The following is a 10,619-nucleotide window of genomic DNA, read 5'->3' on the forward strand; positions in this document are numbered from 1 at the left end:
AAAAAAAAAAAAAAAAAAAGCCAGGTAAGTGGCTTTCAGGTTGTCCCACCTCCCTGCCACCGTGTTTTCCTTTGGTGAGCTGGATGTCTGGGGCTGCGTCTTGTTTAAGTGTCTTCTCATTTTGTTTTCTTTCTTAGTTTAATTCCTGGGGTGATTTTGTAAATTGCCTGTCATGGGTTGCTTTACTGCTAGTAGTTAGAACCCTTAGGAAATGACTACTTCCTAGTCTTGGAGCACCAGGAAGAACAACTGTTTAGAACAATTATGTCTCTTTTGGCTATAATGGTACCAATGACAATAGCATAAAACACAGCCTAGAAAGTGACAAAATGAAGTAACTATTAATTTGCCAGCTTTACCCGTAGATTTGTAGTTATATGACAAAATCTAAAACAAACCAGAAAATTGTATGCTGTATGCAAGTGCTTAATATGTCAGTTTTGCTCTCAGGGTTTAAAATTTAAAATGGGTTAGGGAGAAAATAGAGAAGAGGAAGACGTTAGAAGTAAGGCTGCAGGACAAGGGGGGTCGTTGCTAACTTTGCAAAACTGGTGCAGAAGACTGGAGGGAAAGAGAGAAGGAAGAGTGAAAAAGAATAGCTGGGGATATAGCTTGGCGGCAGAAGCGCCTGCTTGGCAAGCACAAGGTCTTCAGTTCGATTCCTGGTACCAAAAAAAAAAAAAAAAGAAGAGCAGAACAGGACCACAACCACAAGAGGTTAGATGCTACATTCACACCCGTATAAAAACAAGTTCAAACAACGACGGAGAAAAAGAACAAAAAGAAAACTACAAAAGACAGAGAGAGAGAAGTCCACTTCCAGGTTTGTCTGTGCTCTCACTGGCAGACAACATGTGGACGCAGAGTCCCGATCCCTGTTGACCTACCCCAGCAAGCCAGCAGTAACTTTTGGTGGGTCATCTCTGCGAGCCTGTACGTTCTGGCACCTGCAGCCGCAGTGCCCCTTCCTCATCGCACCTGCAGTGGGCCTGAGCCCCTGCAGTGGGCCTGAGCCCAGCTGGGAGCCACTACATGGAGCCGGCAGTGGCTCTGAGTTCTGAGCTCAGCCCGCCCCTCTCCAAAACGGTTCCCAGTCAGTGTGTTTCACACAGGATGACCGAGCCCTCAGCACTCACCGACAGCTAGTGCAGTCCTTCACGCCCGCTGCTCCCCTCCAGTGCTGCGTCTCTGCACGGAGGCCTTTGGGATCGCGCACACTCTGTTTGTTTGTTTGTTTTGTTTTCCGGTACCAGGAATCAAACTCACGACCTCCCGCTTGCCAGGCAGGCACTGTGCCGCTGAGCTAAATCCCCAGCCCTCGCCCGCACTCTCCACGTGTCCGCAGGTCTAAATTGCTCCTTGTTGCTGGGTGTCACGTCTCAGGGAGAAGGCGTCATTGGATACCTCCTTCTTCACTGAAGTTTCTCTCTGCACTCTCTGTGGGCTTCAGCTCATGCCTCAGTTCCCTCCGGGGTCCAGGGGACTCACCTCTCTCCTTATCTTCCCTGAGTTGCTATATTCCAGCGTCTGGATGGCAACAGTCAGGAGGCTCTTTCTCTGCTGCTTACCACTCTGCCATCTTTTGGACTTCCCGTCATGGGGCTGTGGCTGGCCCTGGGCTGACCCCTCAGCTTCCAGGAATGCAGGGGATCCTGGTGTACCTCGGCCCAGCTGATTCCCTGCCTAACCCATCCAGAGCCGGGAACAGGCAACCAAGGCAGCCCCCGCACAGCTGGGACACTGGAATTGTCCAAACTGCCATTGTGTGTACTCTGCCTGCCTTTCCGATGGGGACCTAGCAAGGGCCCTGGCTTGCTCATGCTTCCTCTGCCTCCTGACCAAGGCCTGGTGCTTTTCTGTGTGACAAAACCCCGGGCCAGGGTGTGCCATGGCAGGCACCCAACTGGCAGCAAGTGTAAGTAACTAAAAACTTCAATGGCACTGACTTCTCCTTACCCTCCTTCAGCCATCTTTGTAAACTCAAACTCTCACAGGTAAGTAGAGCACAAACAGAATAGCTCTGTCTGACCCAGCTCTGTATCTTCATGGGAGAATCATTGTTGTCATTTGATTGTAAGGTACAGTCAGAGCTGGGCCTGGTGTTGCACACCTGTCATCCCAGCACTCAAGAGGCTGAGGCAGGAGCATTGGCATGAGTTTGAGGCCAGCGTAGGCTACACAGTAAGTTCAAGGCCACCCTGAGCTACACAGTGAGATGCTATCTCAAAATAAATAATAAGAGGGACCAGGGATATAGCTCAGTGGTATAAGCACCTGCCAGGCAGGTGCAAGGTCTGCAAGGTCCTGAGTTTGATTCCCGGTACCCAAAAAATAAAAAATAAACAGAATTAATTAAAAATAAATAATAAGGTATCAGCAGAGGCAATGACATGTGTCTGTAGTACCAGCCCTTGAGAGGTTGAGGCAGGAGGATTGCTTGAGTCCAGGAGTTTGTGGCCAGGCTGGGCTACATTAGTGAGACCTGTATCCCTCCACCAAAAAGGAGAAGAGAAAGTTGTATGTTTGTTTGTTTGTTTTAGCAGAGTAGACTTCATCCAGAGCCAGAGGGTGATGTAGCAGATGAGCGCTGCTATGTGCCCAGCTGTGGAAGCACTTGGGCTCTACTCCTGGGTAGTGGGAGGAGCTGAGGCCAGGGGCAGAGCCGCAGGACTCGCCAATGAGCTGATGTCAGGGGACAGGGCATGAAATAACTCTAACCCCAGCTAGGCTCGCTGGGGGAGAAGGATGATGCCTGTGGACTCCCAGGAGCCCTGGAGGAGGGGCTGGAGCAGGGCAGTGTTAAGGCCACAGGACGCAGGAGGACGGCTCCACAGCAACGAGAACTCCACAGCCCTGGGCTCCCACTTCCTCCCCAGCCGCGGCCAGGTGCCATCAGCATGGATGCTGTCTGGCCTGGAGACCCAGCCTGTGGTCTCTGTCAGCCTCTGCCACCAAGCAGCCCGAGCCTGAGCAGTGCCCAGGCCTTTTGTGTGGACACGGAGCTGTGTCCCTCTCAGAGTGAACCCTCACGGGGCTTCACAGTCCCCACACACAGCTAACCTGTGTCCCTGCCACGGGCCCTTTCTGCAGTGTGCTCTCAAGTGACCCCCATCCAGGGCTAGTGTCTGTCTCCTCCCCTTGGCACTGGGTGGGTTCTTGCAACTATTCGGACCCCAGCATGGGTGAAGCGATGCTATGTGACTTCTGGGCTGGGTCAGGAGAGCAGCAATGCAGCCCGCCTGCTGTGAGAGACCCCTTAGTGCCTTCTACAGCCCGTGCATTTCTGAGGCCTGTGACCTTCTGAGGCTGCACAAGGCCAGGCCAGCAACCGTCCTCATCCCTGTCCGCCACTGACTGCACTGGGTTAACCTGCCCCAACTCCTGTCCAGCTCATGCTGAGCAGATTGCGTTTGAGGTGTTTTTGTGTGTGTGGTACTAGAGAGGAAACCTGGACGTGCTCTACCGCTGAGCTACATCCCTGGCTGTTTTAGAATTTTATTTGAGACAGGGTCTCCCTTGGCTGGGCTCACACTTGCAGTCCCCCCTGCCTCAGCCTCCCAGAGTGCTGATAGATACCATGAAGTCACTGCCTTCTTTATAGGTAAACTCTTCCAGTGCAGACTCTTTTGAAACTGCTTAAAACTGAAACCCAAGGGAAACCTCGCCTTACTTGAGTGCCCAGTGACCATGGACGGAGCGGTGGAGTCGAGAGGCACAAGGGGTGCTCAAGTCATGAGTGCGAGTTTGATCAGAAACAGCGCTTAACATCCCAACGCATCGGCGGCCCCTCCAGCCCATTCTTTTGCTGTCGCTGCTACTCTCCCAACAAGCCATGGCTCAGTGACAAGGAAGAGGCTCTTCAAAGCCGGCTGGGAAGAGACAGAGCTCCTCACAGGCCTCTCAGGGCACGGGAGGGAGGGAGGGACACAGACACAGCAGACACCTCCACGCTCGCTTTGTCCCTTCAGCACAGAAAGGATGCGGCTCTGGCGTGCGGGGCGGCCTCCGTGCGTTCCGTGCTCTCCTCTGAGCTTCAGAGAGGAGGGGCTGGGCACGAGGGATGCTGGACAGAGGCCGGCTCTGCCTGCAGGAGGATCACCTGGGGGCGGCTCTGTCTCACCCCGATGTTGCTGAGGCGCAGCAGCCCAAGACTTAGAACCTGTCACTCCGCTCAAGCCGCTGGGCACAGCGAGGGCACCCGGAGCTGGATGTCTCCACAGCAGGACTCTCCCCCGGCCGCCTGTGCTCCAGGACTATAGGAGGCGCCCTTCCCAGTGCTGCCCCCTCCTCTGCGGGCGCTGTGCACTCCGCCTGTTTCCTTAACTTTATCTCAGCAATGCTCATCAGAACGCCTGTGGGAAAGTCACCAGGGTTTCTTCACAAACCTGACTGACACCTGGAATCTCAGCACTCTGGAAGGCTGAAGTGTTGTTCTATCTAATGTGGCAGGTCCTGAGAACGAGGTACCCGCAGATGAACAAGAAAAGTAAACAGAGACAAGAGAAACAAGACACGCAAAAAAGTCTGGGATCCGGGGACTCTTTCTCCTTCTCTTGCTGTCTTTTCTGGCACCGTTGTCAGGGCTTTAATGAAAGCTGAAGAGAGACAAGAGAAACAAGACAAGCAAAAGATCTGGGGGCGTACAGCCTCTTGGACTGCAGCCCCAATTACCAGTCTCAGTCACCTTTTATGGAGCGAGAACCAAGGGCATAGCTGGTACAAAGGGCGGATACCAAATGTTTTAGCAAGGATAATTAAAGGATTATCCTCCATATGTAATCCAAGACATGCCTGTAATCCCAGCACAAGAGGCTGAGACAGGATTGTAAACTCAAGGTTAATCCCGACTGTGTAATGAAGCCTTATCTTAAGAAACTCTAACAAATAATAAACAAATCATTGTGTCCTCAATGCATTCTAATCAAAGAATGTCCTCCACAGTGAGGCAGGAGGATCCCAAATTCAAGCCCAACCTGGGCAACTTAATGATGGATTGAGAACATGTCTCAAAATAAAGGGGGGCAAGAGATTAGCTCAGTGTGAAGGGCTTGGGGATCTGTCCTCAGTACTGGAAAAAGTTACAAAGGTGAAAAGAGTAGTGGAAGGCTGGGCATAGTGGCACACACCTGTATTCCTAGCACTTGGGAACCTGAGGTAGGAGGATCATTGCACGTTTGAGACCAGCCTGTGCTACAAAGTGAGCTCAAGTCCAGCCTGAACTGCATAATGAAACCCTGTCTTAAAAAAAAAAAAAAAGTGGCAAAGTCTCGCAAACCTTACCTTAACCACCTGGTCAAAGCTAACATCACCAACATTAAGAATAAATTGACTTGCTGGGCATGGTACTCCCAGCACTCAGGAGGCTGAGACAGGAGGATCACTGCAAGTCAGCCTGGGCTACAGAGTGAGTTCAAGGCCAGCCTGAACTGCATAGTGAAACCCTGTCTCAAAAAGGCAAAAAGCAAAAGAATAAATCAACTTCACAGCATCCTAACACCATGCACTAAGAAGGCACAATATGATTTCTATGGTGTTCTGCCAAGACTGTATTAGCCTGATTCTTTTTATTTATTTATTTATTTATTTATTTATTTATTTATTTATTTATTTATTGTGGCGGGGGTGGATGTTAAGGCAAGATCTCACTATGTAGTTCAGGATGGCCTTGGACTCACTTTATGTAGTCCAGGGTAGCTTGAATTCCTGACAGTCCTCTTGCCTCAGCCTTTCAAGTGCCTGGGGTTAGAGGCATGCACCATGACACCTGGCCTGTGTGAGCCTGATTCTAATCATGAGGAAATAAATGCAGATTAAGGGAGACCCCAGATGATAATTGGGCTGTATGGCTAAAGAACCCCAGAGTCATGAACTACACAGAAAGGTGGAGCAAACATTCCAGATTATGACTGAAAATTAAACACTAAATGCAGTGTATAGACCCTGGACTGAGCCCTGAGCAGCAATGAAGCTATAGTGTTTGACAAGAGTTGAATGTGGTGGTGGTGGCTAGGAATCGTCTTGCACCCATGTTAAATTTTCTGATTTGGATCACTGTACTGTGCTGTGGGTGGTAAGTGTCTTGGCTACTTTTCTGTCATTGCTGAGACAAAATGCCCAACGCCCAAAATTAAGGAAAGAAAGGTTTATTTAGCTCACAGTTTGTGGAGGTTTCAGTCCATACTCAGCTGGCTCCAAGGCAGGGTGGCACATGGCAGAGGGAAACAGTTCGTGGCAGCGAAAGACAGCAAAAGCAGCAAGAGCAAAAAGGGAGGAGCAGCTGCAGGCCTTTTTCCTTTCCTTATATTGTATGCAAACTACCCTCCCCAGAGCAGGTATAGCACTTACACTCATAATCCCAACACTGGACCATGGATCAATCATAAACTCTAGAAACCTGCCCCATGACTGCATGAGGCTTTGGGCGGACATCCAGGCACAAAACTATAACATTCCACCCCTGGCCCCTCAAAGACTCATGTAAACCCTTAATGCAAAAGGCATTTTAGTCCACCTCTAAGAGTTGCCCAAGTACACAGTTTCAGCATTGCTGAAAAGTCCAAGTCCCAAGTCTCCTCCAAGATGTAAGGCAAACTCTTAGCTGTGTGCCTCTGTACAAATGAAAACAAAGTTAAACATTTTCAACATTCAGTGGCATGCGGGGGCAGGGGATATAGCTCAGCGGCACAGTGCCTGCCTGGCAAGCGTGAGTTCGTGAGTCCGATTCCTGGTCCCGGGGAAAAAAAAGCAAAAACATTCAATGGCATGAGATAAACATTAGCATTCCAAAAAAGTGCAAACTGGGGAATACAAACCACTGGGACCAAAGCAAGTCTGACATCCAGCAGGGCTAACATTATGTCCTATAATTCCATATCCAGCATCTGAAGCAATCTGTGGCACATTGTGAGCTCCAAAGGGCATGCATGACTCCACCCATATGGCATTTCTGGTGGTTACAGCTCCCATGGCTTCTCTTTTGGGCCCACTTTGCCTCTCCTTGCAGCTTTCCTCAGACAATCCATGTTCCTGGCTTTTCCCAACTTCTGTGGTCTCCAGTGTACCTTTCACTTCACACTCACAGCTTCACACACTGCCCTCTCAGGGGCACACTGCCTGGCCTCCCAGGCCTTCTGAAATCAGGGTGGAAGCCTCTTTAACCTCAGAGCTCTTGCATTCTGCATGCACCTAGAACCAGTGCCACGTGGATGATGCCGAGGTCTGCTGCCACCTGGAGCAGTAGCCAAGCTTTCCTCTCTCTTGGCCATAGGTGTCAAGTGCCTGGATTGCTGGGCACTCTGAACCTGATTCTGAGGAACAATTTCTCTATGACACTGCCACCATTCTGGAACATGGCGCTCTGCTACTTTCTCCTCAAAGCAAAGTCTTTCATCTTTGCAGGTTTGAGGCTGCAAAAGGTGGAGACTTGCTGCTTCTTGTGATGCCCTCAGGCCATCTTTTCTATTCTCTTGTTCCTTCTCAGCTGAGATCTCCTCAGCTCTACCTTTGCAGTCCGCAGCTTTACTGGAGCTTCCTTTCTGGCCAAACGCACATTTAAAATCATCCTGCTGGGATCTTTGCTCTTGATTCTCAACATAAATCTGGCTAAAAGCCCCCAACAATAGCCATGCCACTTCCCCAATGTTTGACTGCCTTGAAATTTCTTTTGACACATTAATCAGTCTGCTGCCCTTAATCTTAGTCTCAGGCAAAGTCTCTGGACATGAGCAAAATGCAGACAAACTTTCTGCCAAGCCATTACATACATAGCCTGGATTCCAACAACCAATGCAGTCCTTCTTCCCAGCAGAAACCTCCTAAGTCTTTAAAACTTCCTACTTTTTACTGGCAGGATCTCTATCAGCCTTCTTCTGGTCTTCTGAGCTTTGACCAGAATCTCCCACACAGAACAGTGGAAAGGGGGCTCGGGATTTAACTCAGCAGCACAGCACCTGCCTGGCAAGCACGAGGTCATGAGTTCGATTTCCAGTACCGGAAAAAACAAACAAACAAACACCAAAAAATAGAACAGCAGAAAGCATTCCAGCTCTACTGTCTTAAGTAACTGGGACTGCAGGTGTATGCCACCACCTTACTGTTTTATCAAGGCCTACAGAGTATGATTTTGACGCAGCCCCTGCCCAGTTCCTGCAGGCTCCGGCCCCTCATGTACTGCACTGCAGCCCCCTCGGCCCCGTGCCCAGTGTGCTCCTGGGGATGCATGTGTTTGGGCATGTGGGGGATGGGGCTGCGTGACCAGCCACAGGGACCGAGACCCTTCCCAGGACGGGCGGGGGTGGAAGGCTGCCCTTCCCGTGTTCATGGGCAGGAAAGCTGCCGCCCACGATACCCCAGGCAGAGCAGCATCAGCTCAGGGCTAAACAAGGAAAATTGTGTATCGGTGAGGTTATGATTCTTCGCCAATTATTCTCACTTTCTTGAACCCTGGATTGCATGATTGCTACACTGCTTTATTTTACTGATAAAAAGCGGACTTTCTGGACTTCTAGCGCCCTTGTCTTCTTGCGACAGGAGTCCCCTGGTCTCTCTTGCTTGGAAATTTGTCTTTTTCTCTTTTATGTCTCATCGTACTCACTAGGTCAGTTTGCAGGAAGGCTCTTGCAATTGGCACTTGAACAGGGACCTGAAAAGAGGATGTCCCACAGTAACAGAAGATGCTCCCCCAGCCAGTATACTTCAGCTTGTTAGTTGCCCAGGTAAGAGTTCCAGTTCCAGTTCCTGTTACTTTTATTTCTTAGAAACAGCTGGTCACTGTGATGCATAGCTGGTCACTATGCTGCACATTGTATAAACCAATCCCCAATTGACAAGCCATTCTGCCTCTGTACTTCCTACTTGCTTGTCCCATATAAACTCTAGACCACCAGCGACCACTGTCTGATATTCTGGGAATGATCCTGATCCGTGCCCATCAATGTAAATAAATCTGCCTCCAAATGCTGGGTGTCATTTCACTGTTTGCCGTTGCACCACTGGAGTGGGTAACACAATGGATGGCGAATCCTGTGGGGAGGAATCTGAAGACCAGCTCGCAAAGGTGAAAGTAAGAAATTGTGGGAAATCTTCAAGCCAGGGCTATGGGGCAGAATTTATCTGTTGAAGAACAACACTATAGCCGGGGATATAGCTCAGTGGCATAAGCACCTGCCTGGCAAGTGCAAGGTTCTGAGTTTGATTTCTGGTACCCTCCCCCGCAAAAAAGAACAACACTATATACAGCTACTTAAAATGCTCTTGAAACAGGCAGGAGCACAGGTTAGCATGCAGTCTTTGTCAAGAATGTTACGGTGGGGCATGGTGGTGCACACCTGTAATCCCAGCATTTGGGAGGCTGAGGCAGAAGATCACTGTGAGTTCAAGGCCAGCCTGGGCTAGAAAGGGAGTTCAAAGCCAGCCTGAACTTCATGGTGGAACCCTGTCTCAAAAAGAATGTTATGAGAATCATTAAACATAACCCTTGGTTTCCCCAAGTTGGGACATTAAATATTGATGACTGAGATCAGGTAGGGGGAAATCACAAGTGAGCCCATTCTCAAGGAGCCACTGTTTCTCCTAAGACCTTTTTAGCATGTGGACCGGTGCGCTTGGTCCTGGGCCCTTTGTGTACCAGTGCTGCCCAGAGTCCTCCGGCCTCCCCAGAAGAAAACATACCATCGTCAGAAGGGGACTCTCCACTCTGTCCTCCTGCAGATCTCTCTGTAGATGAAAGGAAGGCGTACCTGTCTCCTAATCAACACTTAGTGCGACAGGCTGCTTTGAGTGGGGATCCACTGGGTACCTGTGCTTTTCTTACTACTTACTTACCCTGACCCTAATAATAACCAATAGCTGATCCATGCACATAATGCTATGGAATATAAACCCCTGAAGCAATTGAAACAAAGTGTAATGAACAGTGCAGACCAGGGATCTTTTGCATTGGATCTTTCAGAATCCATCTGAGGTGCCTTGCATACAGCCCCCTTAGATACGTAACTCTTGGCTCGTCCTTGTTTGTCAGCAGGATAATATCTCAATTTTCATGTGAGTTTGTAAGAATTGGCCAGTGAACAGGCTGGTCAAATTTGACCTGCCGATGGCCTGGAATGAATGAGTATGTGCTTTTGGGAACAGCACCTATTCTGATTTAGGGCAGTAGTTTAACTATCCTGGTGAGGCCTGTCAACAAATAGCTTTCATGGTGAAGGGGACATGGGCCATCACACTGGAAGAAGGTGCTCTGGTTCAATCCCTTTTCCATATTTTGCAGCACTCTAGAAAACATATCTACAGCTCTTGTCAAGGCGTCAGGAAGCTGCACGGAGGCAGATGCCTCATGCTCAGGCTGCAGAAATTATCATTTTGCTGCTGGCTTTTAAAAATGCCAATGAAGATTGTAAGCAAGCATTGGGCACAGTTAGAGCAACAAAAAACTTGGGCTATTACCTTAATGCATGTCAAGATATGGAGACAGAAAGCTATGAGTTTCACGTTGGGCTGAGTGTGATGGCACACGCCTGTAATCCCAGCACTTGGGAGCTGAGGCAGGAGGATGGTTGCCAGTTCGAGACCAGCCTGGGCTATAAAGTGTGCTCAAGGCCCCTATCTCAAAAAGACAAAAA

This window comes from Chinchilla lanigera, unplaced genomic scaffold (genome assembly GCF_000276665.1).
Source record: "Chinchilla lanigera isolate Chin_1 unplaced genomic scaffold, ChiLan1.0 scaffold00085, whole genome shotgun sequence".
NCBI lineage: Eukaryota > Metazoa > Chordata > Mammalia > Rodentia > Chinchillidae > Chinchilla > Chinchilla lanigera.